Below are 12,849 nucleotides of genomic sequence, written 5' to 3'. Positions count from 1 at the left end.
TGTGAGGTGATGTTCTAAACATCACATCTCCCATATTGTTTTCCAGTTTTCCAAACAGTTTTTGTCAAAAAGTGGATTTTTGTCCCAAAAGTTAGGCTGTTTGGGTTTCTCATACACTGTCTTGCTGACGTCACTTACCCCAAGTCTATTCCACTGATCCTCCCTTCTGTCTCTTAGCCAGTACCATACTATTTTGATGACCTCTGCTTTATAGTATAGTTTAATATCTGGTAGAGCTAGGCCACCTTCCTTCACATTTTTTTATTATTTCTCTTGAATTCTTGATCTTTTGTTCTTCCAAATGAACTTTGTTATAGTTTTTTTTAATTCAGTAATTCAGTAAAAAAGTTTTTTGGTAGTTTGTTTTTACATGAAAATTCTTCACTACGATAAAGGCATCATATAATTTTTATGATCTTTGTCTTTCCTTCTTGCCTTTGTACAAGGCCAGAAGAGACACATTTGCAACTTTTACGACTTTGAAGCGGACTCCAGGAATATCACCAACAGCATGACCTTTCCGACCAAATCCATCAACCAAAACTTCATCGTTTTCCTCAATAAAGTTCCAGCAGCCATCATTGGGAACAAAGGCAGTGATTTTTTGCCATTCTTAATTAGCTGGACTCTCACACACTTCTGGATGGCAGAATTGGGCTGCTTGGCTTCCACACCAACTTTTTCCAAGACAATCCCTTTTGCCTGAGATCCTCCTCCAAAAGGGTTGGCCTTTAGGGCACTAAATAGGTAAATTAATTTGGGTATAATGGTCATTTTTATTATGTTAGCTCATCCTACTGATGAGCAATCATTGTTTTTCCAATTGTTTAGATCTAGTTTTATTGTTTGGAAAGTGTTTTGTAGTTGTGTTCATATAGTTCCTGTGTTTGTTTTGGTAGAGAAATTCATTAGTATTTTATATTGTCTAGGGTGATTTTTAAATGGTGTTTCTCTTTTCTACCTCTTGCTGCTGTGATATGTTGGAAATATATAGAAATGTTGATGATTTATGTGCATTTATTTTGTATCCTGCAACTTTGCTAAAGTTGTTGATTATTTCTACTACCTTTTTAGTTGATTCTCTAGGATTTTTTAAGTAGACGATCATATCATCTGCAAGAGTGATAGCTTAGTCTCCTCATTGCCTATTTTAATACTCTCAATTTCTTTTTCTTCTCTAATTCTACTGCTAGTGTTTCTAGTACAATGTTAAATAATAGAGGAGATAGTGGGCATCCTTGTTTCAAGCCTGATCTTATTGGGAAGGCTTCTAATTTATCCCCATTACATATGATGCTTGTTGATGGTTTTAGGTATATACTGTTTATTATTTTTAGGAAAGGCCCTTCTATTCCTATGCTTTCCAGGGTTTTCAATAGGAACAGATGTTGTATTTTATCAAAGGCTTTTTCAGCATCTATTGAGATAATCATGTGGTTTTTGTTGGTTTGCTTATTGATATGGTCAATTATGTGAATGGTTTTCCTAATGTTGAACCAACCTTGCATTCCTGGTATAAATCCCACCTGATCATGATGGATAACCCTCTTGATCACTTAATGGAGTCTTTTTGCTAGTATTCTATTTAAGATTTTTGGATCTATGTTCATTAAGGTGATTGGTCTGTAGTTTTCTTTCTATTTTTCTGATCTACCTGGCTTTGGGATCAGTACCATATTTGTATCATAAAAGGAGTTTGGTAGAACTCCTTTGCTTATTATGTCAAATAGTTTGTATAGTATTGGAATGGCTTGTTCTTTGAAGGTTTGATTGGATTCACTTGTGAATGCATCAAGTCCTGGGGACTTTTTCTTAGGGCGTCCTTTGATGGCTTGTTCAATTTTTTTTCTGATATGGGATTATTTAAGTATTCTATTTCTTCTACTGTTAAACTAGGCAGTTTATATTTTTGTAAATATTCATCCATATCACCTAGATTGCTATATGTATTGCCTCATAATTGGGCAAAATAGTTTTTAATAATTGTCTTGATTTCTTCTTCATTAGAGATGAGGTCTCCCTTTTCATCTTTGATATTGATGATTTGGTTTTCTTCTTTCCTTTTTTTTAATTAGATTGACCAGTAAGTTGTCAATTTTGTTTTTTTTCAAAGTACCAGCTTTTAGTCTTATTTATTAATTCAATAATTCTTTTATTTTTACTTTTATTGATTTCTCCTTTCAATTTTTAATCTCTAATTTGGTCTTTAGCTGGGGATTTTTAATTTGTTCCCTTTCTAGTTTTTAAAATGCATGCCCAGTTCATTGATCTTTGCCCTTTCTAATTTGTTAATACATGCACTCAAGGATATAAATTTCCCCCTGAGTACTACCTGAGATGCGTCCCACAGAGTTTGGTAGGATGTCTCATCATTGGCATTTTCTTCAATGAAATTATTGATTGTTTCTATGATTTGTTCTTTAACTAACTGGTTTTGGAGAATCATATTATTTAATTTCCAATTACTTTTTTGATTTGCCTGTCCATGTGCCCTTACTAATTATTAATTTATTGCATTATGATCAGAGAAGGTTACATTTATTATTTCTGCTCTTTTGCATTTGTTTGTAATGCTTCTATGCCTTATTACACGGTCAATCTTTGTGATTGTACCATGTGCTACTTAAAAGAAGGTGTATTCCTTTTTGTCCCTATTTATTTTTCTGCACATATCTATTAAGTCAATTTTTTCTAGGATTTCATTCACTTCTCTTATCTCTTTCTTATTTGTTTTTTGGTTTGATTTATCTAGATCTGAAAGAGCGATATTTAGATCTCCCTCCAGTATGGTTTTACTATCTATTTCCTTCTTGAGCTCTACCAGTTTCTCCTTTAGGAATTTGGATTCTATATCATTTTCTGCATACATATTGAGTATTATTATTTCCTCATTGTCTATACTGCCTTTTATCAGTATGTAATTACCTTCCCTGTCTCTTTTAATCATGTTTATTTTTACTTTGGCTTTGTCAGAAATCATGATCTCCACTCCTGCCTTATTTTTCTCATTTTAAGCCCAAAAGATTTTTTGCCATCCTTTGACCTTAAACCTGTGTATGTCCACCTGCCTCATATGAGTTTCTTGAGAAAACATATGGTAGGATTTTGGTTTCTCATCCACTCTATTTGTTTCTGTTTTATGGGTGAGTTCATCCCATTCACATTCAGAGTTATGATTATCAGTTGTGTATTCCCCAACATTTTGGTATCCTCTCCTAGTTCTACCCCATCTTCTTATACTATTTCCTTTTTAAACCAGTGGTTTGTTTTAGACCAGTCCCCTTTGCCCCCTCCCTTGATTTACTTTCCTTTCCACCTCCTCCCTTATTATCCCACTCTTTTTATTTTTTAAGGCCTAATGAATTCCCTCCCTCCTCTCCTCCCTTCCCTTTTTGACCTCCCCACTGCCCTACTCCCCTTGCTTAATCCCTTCTGACTTTCTCAGTAGAGTTAGACAGAATTATATATCCCAATGCATGTAGCTACTCTTCCCTCTCAGGGTTAATCCCACTGAGTGTAAGGTTTAAATATTACCTCTTAATGCTCTCTTCCCCTCCTTCTTATAATAGTATTCATCCCCTCCCCTTCCCATGCCTTCTTTGTGTGCTATAGAATATCCTATTTTTCTTATTCACTCCCATCTTCCCCCGCCCCCCCATCTCATCTTAGACCTTTTAGTGCTCCAACCTCTCCCTATGAATAATTCTTCTAATTACTATACTAGTGAATACAGTTTTTGAAGATTACACCTAACATTTCTCCATACAGGAATACAAATAATTTGATCTTATTAAAGTCCTTAAAGAGGCAAATTTAAACATAAGAGTTTTCTTTCTTTCCCCTCTTTTTTTAATTTACCTTTTCATGTTTCTCTTGGGTTTTGTGGTTGGATATTGAACTTTCCATTTATTCTTGGTCTTTTCTGTGCAAATACTTGGAAATCTATCTTGTTGAATGCCCATACTTTCCCCTGGAAGTATATGGTCAGTTTTGATGGGTAGTTGATCCTTGGTTGTAGACCCAGTTCTCTTGCCTTTCTGAATATCATATTCTAAGCCTTGAGGTCTCTTAGTGTGGAGGCTGCCAGATCCTGTGTGATCCTGATTGGTGTTCCTTGATATCTGAATTGTCTCTTTCTGGCTTCTTATAAAATTTTTTCTTTTACTTGCAAACTTTTGAATTTGGTAATTATATTACTGGGGGTTGTCTTTTCAGGGTTTAGTGTAGACGGTGATCTATGGATCCTTTCAATGTCTATTTTTGCCCTCTTGTAGGACTTCAGGACAGTTTTGCTGAATAATTTATTTTAGTATGGAATCCAAATTTCTATTAATTTCTGCTTTTTCAGGAAGACCAATGACTCTCAAATTGTATCTTCTAGATTTGTTTTCTTGATCTGTCAGTTTCTCAGTGAGATATTTCATGTTTCCTTCCATTTCATTGGTCTTTTAACTTTGCTTTATTTGTTCTTGTTGTCTTAAGAGATCATTGACTTCTACTTGCCCAATTCTGGTCTTTAGAGACTGGTTTTCTGCTATAACTTTTTTATTTTCCTTTTAGATTTGGCCTATCTTGTTTTCTAGCTGTTTGATTCTGGTCTCCAATTTGCTTATCAATTCTTTTGATTTGGGGGCATCTTTCTCCAATTGGGAGTTTCTGTCTTTTAACCTGTTAATTTCCTTTTGAGTTATTTCCCATGTCTCTTGCCAAATCTCTTCCATATTTCTCATGATCTCAGATTTGAACTCTCATTACTTGTTTGTTCTCCTCTGCTGTTTGCTCTGTTGCTGGATTTTTCTGTGTAAAAGTTGTTGAGTGTTAAAGATTTCTTCTTGATCTTTCTCTTCTGGGGTTCTTGTCTGTGGCTTGCAATTCTTAGCCCAGCACCCTCTCAGCTTTATCCTTATGCTCAGGGTCTGTCTGTTCTCTTTAGGCTCCTGACATCTCAGGTCTTGTTGTTCTCAGGGTCAAGCCTCCTGGTGGTCCCCTTGCTTGTTCCTCTGCCTGAAGCTCCTTTAACAGTCTCAGGGAGCTGCTTCCACAGTCATACACCCCTCTGCACTGGGTCCCCAATCAACGTCCGCACCTGGGCTCAGGGTCAATGTCCAAGTCTGAGTCTGTGCCTGAGTCCATGCCTATGTTGGAGCCTGAGCTCAGGTCTTTGTTCAAAGTCTGGTTGTTTAGCCTCTTGAGGTCGTAATTCTTGCTCCTCTCAGGAGCAGGCCCTGGTGAGCTGCCAAGAAATTAATGAATGCCCCAAACTTGCTCTAACTCTTGTGTGCTGGGTTTGGCTCTGTAGGTGGTGTGGAGGGGGGGTAGGAAGGGGTTGCTCAGCTCACTTTTTAGTGAGAGCTATTTCACCCCTTTATAGCAATGAAATGCTCAATCCCACGTACTTTCAATGCCGTACCCTGTTGTGGGGTCCCTTCGTTCGTCTGGATTTGTTTTTATGTCCTCTTGAGGAGTCCTGTATGTGTGGCTTAGGAGAGATTAAGCTGCTACTTTTTACTCTGTTGCCATCTTAACCCGGAAGTAGACTTCCCTATTTCTATTGAGGTCACTACTATTCTTCCTATTACTTGAATTTGTACTTATTGTAATTCTTCACTCTTCTCATTCTCTCTACATTTCCAAACTGCTGCCAAATCTTGCCATCTTCATCTCTATAAAAATCTTAATATCTGTATACTTCTCTCTACTGAGTGGTTCACTAGGAGTGTTTGGGCTCTGATAATTTCTTCCTGGACTATTAGAATAGTTTTTCTGCTTGTTGTTTACTTCAAGATATAGAATTTCTAACCCTCTCCCTCACTGTGACCAAAATAATTTCCTACAGCTCAGGCAGGCAGTATCAGCCCCCTTATTCAATGAATTTCAGTGGTTCCTTCTCACCTCTGGGAGCGACTATAAAATCTTCCATTTGAATAATGGAGATTCCTCATAGTCTTGCCCCAACCCACCTATCCAAATCTACTATACACTTCTCCCTTTCATGTACTTTGTAGGCTGGTCAATATAGTCTGTTCTTCATTCACATAATTCCATTTCTTATCTCCAAGACTCTGCACTGTTTGTCCCCCATGCTGGGAATTCTCTTCTTTCTCATTTCTGCCTTTTGGAATTCCTGGTTTCCCTCAAGATTGAACAAAATACTGACTTGTGCATTTGGTCTTTTATATTCCTCTTAGCTTCTACAATCTCCCGTCACCTGCACAATATTATCTTATATCCTCTTAATATGTATTTTATAAATTCCTTTTGTATATACAGTAGGACATTGTTTTACAGAACTCAACACACATGAATTCAGGTGTACACAATTGATAATTGAAAAAAAAGGCAAAAAATATATAAAATTTAAAAAATAAATTACCGCAAATCCTCTCCATTTTCTCAAATGACATGAAGTCTCTTAGCAGTCTGCCTAATCATACTAATTCTCCCTTTGAGAAGCTCTAATGTGAGTCATTACATGGTTTTGAGCCAAATATTAGCTCCCGTATCAGTCTTTGTCTGGACTTTACACTTTCAATATATTGTGTTTGTGTCAGAGCAGTGCTTCCCTTTGTTTCATTAATGCTGTTTAGTTATTAACAATGACCCCAAAATTCAGGAATAGTGATGCTGAGAGTTTTTATTAGTCTGAGAAAAGTCATAAAGTGTCTAGGTGTGTTCACATAAGAAATATTTATTAAATAATGGAGTTTATTATGCATAATTTTCAAATTACTCAAAGGATCTTGGAATTTACTTGTGGCATAAAATGAGATCCTACTGCATAGATTAGATAAAATTGTAAATTGCACTTTACTTTATACCTCTTTTTCAAATAATTGCTATATTTGCAAAAACGATTTTATAACATGAGATTTTTTTTAATGAGTGTGTGTGTGTGTGTGTGTGGATATGCATTTTATCTTTCACATTAAAATGTGAGGTCTTTGATGGTAGGGTCATTTTGCTTTTGATTTTGTATCCTTAGAACCTAGCACAGGGCTGGCACATTGTATGTGCTTAATGACTGCTTTTTAATTTTTTTATTCCTTGATTGGAGAATAAGTTCTGGCATCACCTGTCTAGATAAAAAAGACCCAGTGAAAATAAAGTCTTCATTTCAGACTATCTGTTCATGGAGGACCAGCCTACTCAAGAGCATTTTGTTATTATTTTTCAGTCATTTCAGTTGTGTCTGACTCTACCCCATTTGGGGTTTTCTTGGCAGAAATACTGGTGTGGTTTGCCATGTCTTTCTACTGGTTCATTTTATAGATAAGAAAACTGTGTCAAAATGGTAAAGTAATTTGCCCAGAGTACTAGCTAGTACGTGTCTGAGGCCAGATTTGAACTCAGGAAGATGAGGCTTTCAGACCCCAGGGCTGATAATTGATAGATTGCACCACCTAAGTACACAAAAATCAATACAGCTACATGAAAAGACTGGACACCAAAGGATATTTCTATGACCATGGCAACTCAGAAATATTAAAACCAAAATATTATCTTATTGAATGTGCTTCTAAAAGTTCATTCATTCATCCCTTTAACAAATATTTATATATTACTTCTTTGAAGAAAATGAATGAATAGTAAATATGTGAAATGAAGATAAATAAAAGTAGTCTCAATTATATCTACTTTTGTTCTAAATGCTATAATTTCATGTTAAAATGAAAGAATTTTATAAAATGAAACAAATCAGTAATTGGTTATATTATATATAATATATCAGCTATATTATATATAATATATAATATAATTATCAGTTTTATTATATATAATATAACGATTATATTATATATTTGCTAAAATTATATACATATATGTATATGTATGCACATATATATTATTTTGCTATATATTTCTGGTTTTTAACTACTTTAGAATTTATAATAAAATGTAATTCTTTGAATTAAGTCTGACAACTAGTTATTACATTATTCTATTTTTAAAAATAACTATTGTATTTAAAAATGATTTCATATCATCAGGTCTTTTAAAAATGAATACTAATAAAATAGCATTTATTTAGTACTTTAAGGTTTACATTACACTTACTACCTGTCTTCTTGTTCAAGCCTTACACCATTCTAAGATAGTTATTATTATCCTCATTTTACAGATAAGGAAGCTAAAAGAGGTTAAGTAAAATAATTTCTGATTCCAAAGCCAAAGTGCTGCCCACTATCCTCTCTAGACAACTAATAACCCATTTGGGAGAGTCTAAGGAAAATAAGGGAAGGGAAGGAATATTACCTAGTTTTCAGCTCAGCATACTGACAAATTTTGCAGCAACTAATAATATCTGACAATGAAATGGGGCTGCCTTGTGAGGAAGTTGGGCAGATAGGTGGCACAGTGGATAGAGTGCCAGACTTGGAGTCAGGCAGACTCATTTTCCTGTGTTCATATCTGACCTAAGATACTAACTATGTGGCCCTTAGCAAATCACTTAACCCTGTTTGCCTCAGTTTCTTCATCTATAAAATGTGGAGAAGAAAATGGCAAACCATCCCGGCATCTTTGCTAAAAAAATCCCAAATGGGTTCATGATAACTGAAATGGCTAAACAATAACAACAGCAAAAGGGAAAGAACCTACCACTGGAAGACTTCAAGAAGAAGCCAGATGGTTGGTGAGGGATTTGACAACAACAATAACAGCAACAACAACAACAACAACAATAATAATAATAATAATAATTTAGCTAACATTTATATGATAGCTATTTTCTCATCTGTAAAATGAACTGGAGAAGAAAATGCCAAACCACTCTGATATCTATGCCAAGAAAAATTCCCAAATGGGGTCATGACAACTGAAGTGACTGAACAATAACATCAAGAGAAAGTAACCTACCACTAGAAGAGTTCAAGAAAAAGCCAGATGGTCAGTGAAGGATTGGACAACAACAGTAACAGCAACAATAATAACAGTAATAGCTAACATTTATATGTTAGCTATTTTCTCATCTGTAAAATGAGCTGGAGAAGGAAATGGCAAGCCACTCCAGTATCTTTGCCAAGAAAACTGCAAATGAGGTCATAAAGAATTGGACACTACTGAAACTACTGAACAAGAACAAGCACAGCATATGGTACTTAAAGGTTTGCAAAATGCTTTACATGTATCTCATTTACTTTTTCACATCATATTCATGTAACTTCAATTTTTACAAAGGACTTTACATTTATTATCTCATCTTACCATTTATAACAAGTCTGTGAAATATTTGTTATTATTAACTTCATTTTACAAATGATGAAGCTGAGGTAGACAGAAGTTAAGTGACTTTAATAGGCTAACATAACTAGTAGGATTTGAGATAGGATTTTAACTCAGGTTTTCTTGACTCCAGGTGCAGTACTTTATTAGCTATACAGAAAAAATATTGAGTAGGAGACAGACTTAGAACTAAATACCCTTTTGTCTCTACTATTCTATGATTAAAGAGCTGTGGATTTGGAGATAAAAAAGTTTTATTTTAGTCTCAGCTCTCGTACTGTTTGATTTCTAAAGTCTCTTCTAATTCCACTGAGTATGTATCTATGATTCATTGAAGTCTTCAGCACAGTTTAGAGAAGGTGAATGGTCTGAGTTAAATTCTTTCAAGTGTTTCTCCCAGAACTTGGATGTTTTTCCTCTTGCCCCATCTTTGTTTCATCCTCTTTCAACTCAGTTCTTTTTCAGGAAAATAGCACTGGATTGAGTAAGCTTCTTCTCCCTGCCTTGCCTCCAGGAAGCATTGCACTTATTAATACAATATGATAGTCTATAAGCATCAGCAGTATCACCAGCTCATGGGAATGGACAGACACATGAGCTGAATGTTTGTATGTGTTCACTGTGGAAGATGCCCCATTGGCCGCAAAGATAGATAACAGACTATATGTATGGGACCATGAATTGGACATTGATGAAACTCAAGCTCTGGGTCAGTGGTTGAGTACTAAGGGATGTCTCAGGGAAAGGGAAGAGTGGAACTAAAATGTAACAAGACAAGACTTTTCAGGTCTCAACTATAGGGTGTCTTGGTCTCCTCCATCACCCTTGTTCATAGCTCCATTCCTGTGGGCAGTTAAGTTTTATGGGGATGCTTTAAAAGAGATTGGGGGAGGGGTATAGCTGGGTGCCTCAGTGGATTGAGAGTCAGGCCTAGAGATGGGAGGTCCTAGGTTCAAATATGGCCTCAGAATTCCTATTCCTAGCTGTGTGACCCTGGGGAAGTCACTTAACCCCCATTGCTTAGCCCTTACCACTTTTCTGCCTTAGAACCAATACACAGTATTGATTCTATGACTGAAGGTAAGAGTTTTGAAAAAAAAGAGAGTGAGGAAACCGGAGAGTCATAGAATCTGAGCCAAAAGGATTTTAGAGATTATCTGACTGCAATGGTAGCACAATAGTGAGAAGAGAATGGAATTTTTAGTTAGCAAGTACTGGGTTCAAATTCTGGATATGGATAGTTGTGGAACCATTGATAAATTATCTCAGCTCTCTGGGCCTTGCTTTATTATCTATGAAATGAAGTGGGTGGACTAGATTACATCTTAGCTCTAAAACATGTCCAACTCTTCTATAATATAGACAAGGAAAGTTAGGCCTAGAAGATAAAGAGATTTGGCCCAGGTCACATAGTAGCAAATGGAAAAGTTAAGATTATTTTCCTTCTTTTTCTTTCTTTGTTTCTTTGTTTCTTTCTTCCTTTCTTCCTTTCTTCCTTTTTTCTTCCTTCTTTCCTTCCTTCCTTCCTTCTTTCCTTCCTTCCTTCTCATTATGTTTTTCTGAAACCACTCCAATAGGCATTTCCTATAGCACAATAGTATCCCATCACAATCATATGCTACAACTTGTTCAGCCATTCACCAGTTGATGAACATCCCTTTGATTTCCAATTCTTTGCAACTAGAAAAAGAGCTGCTATAAATATTTTTGTACAAAGAAGTTCTCTTTTCTTTTCCTTCAATCTCTTTTAGATACAGACCTAGTACTGGTATGCCCAGGCAAAGGATATGCAGTTTTATAGCTCTTTAGAAATAGTTCCGAATTGTTCTCTAGAATGGCTAGATCAGTTCACTTCTGGTTCATTAGAGTGCCAGTTTTTCCATCATGCCTTCTAGCATTTATTATTTCTGATAGGTATGAGGAGGTGGTACCTCAGAATTATTTCCTTGTGCCTTTTTCTATTTAGTAGTAATTTAGAACATTTTTTCATGTGATTATAGATGGCTTTGATTTATTCTTTTGAAAACTGCCTATTTATACATGTTGGCCATTTATTAATTGGGAAATGACTTTCATTTTATAAATAACTGTTCTCTAGTCTATATTTGAGAAATAAGATTTTTATCAGAAATTTGCTATAAAAATTTTTGATATTGCTTCATTCTCTATGGTACCTTTTTAAGTACAATGTAGTTTTCCTGATCATTTCTTTTAATTAGATTTATTTATGCTGTAGCTTTGCCTGAGATCATAATTCCTACTTCTGTCTTGTTTAGTTCACTGAAGCATATTAGATTCCACTTCAGTCCTTTATTTTAACTTTCTGCATGTGTCTTTCTATTTCAAATATGTGTCTTGTAGACAACATATATTTGCATTTGAGTTTATAATCTATTCTTCTATCTGCTCCCATTTCATGTATGAGCTTATCCCATTCAAATTCATAATTATGATTGCTGTGTATTTCCCTCCATCCCATTTTCCTCTATTTCTTCTTCTCTTTGTCTCTCTCTCCTGACAAAACTATTTTGCTTCTAACTATTCCAATCCTGATTTATCATTTCCTTCCCTTTCTCTTATCAGCTCCTCCTATTTTTCTGTAGAATAAATAACAATTCTATATACAGCTGAATGCACACAAACACTATATCTTCCCTCTTTGAACCAATGTTTATGACAGTGGGGTCCAAGCATTGTCTGCTGCCCCTCCCATTTCCCCCTACTGTAAAATTTCTTCCTTGTGCACCTCTTTTATGTGAGAAAAATTTCTCTATTCTACTTTTCCCCTCCTTCTCTCATGGCATCCCTCTTTCTTACCCCTTCACTTTTATGGAGTTTATTTCAAATCTTTCATACTCATAAACAATGTCTTTGTAAACTCTTTTTAATTCCTCAAATAATGATAAACTTTTTAGGAGTTATGTATGTCATCTTCCCAGGTAGGAATATAAATAGTTTAACTTTATTGAGTTCCTTATGATTATTCTTCCATATTTATCTTATGTTTCTCTTAAGTCTTGTTTAGAATTTCAAATTTTCTATTCAGCTTTGCTCTTTTTACCAGGATTGTTTAAAAGTCCTCAATTTCATTAAATATCCATTTTGCCCCTGGAATGATTATACTCACTTTTGCAGCATAAGTTATTCTTGGATGTAATCCTAGCTTCTTTGTCTTTCAGTTGATAATATTCCAAGCCTTCTGCTCATTTAATATGAAAGCTACTAAATATTCTGTGATCTTGACTGTGGCTCCACAATATTTGAATTCTTCCTTAGAACTGCCTTCTGATCTGGAATCTTGGGAGTTAGGCTATAATATTCCTGGAAATTTTCATTTTGGATACTCTTCTAGGAGATGATTGGTGGATTCTTTCAATTTTCATTTATCCTTTAGTTCTATGATGGTAGGGCAGTTTTCCTTGATAATTTCTTGAAGTATATTGTCTAGGCTAGTGATGGCAAACCTATGGTATACCTGCCAAAGATGACAGGCAGGGTACTTTCTGTGGGCATGCATGTCACTCTCCACCTTCAACCCCACTGAGCCCATTACTAGAAAGACAGAGGGATTCAGGTGGATCTGTTCCCTTCTCCATCTCCATCATTCCTGATGACTTTTTTTCCCTC

The 12,849-nt window shown here is 35.4% G+C and overlaps 1 pseudogene; it reads right to left on the bottom strand.

Annotated features, from left to right (window-relative positions):
• Window positions 1-409: 409 nt before the first annotated feature.
• LOC123249520 lies at window positions 410-744 on the bottom strand (annotated as a pseudogene).
• Between the last annotated feature and the right edge of the window lie 12,105 nt (window positions 745-12,849).

The sequence above is a fragment of the Gracilinanus agilis genome, chromosome 5, assembly GCF_016433145.1.
Source record: "Gracilinanus agilis isolate LMUSP501 chromosome 5, AgileGrace, whole genome shotgun sequence".
NCBI classification, from domain to species: Eukaryota; Metazoa; Chordata; class Mammalia; order Didelphimorphia; family Didelphidae; genus Gracilinanus; species Gracilinanus agilis.
Note: the sequence above shows the minus strand (reverse complement) of the source record. Positions and strands in the feature narration are given on the sequence as shown.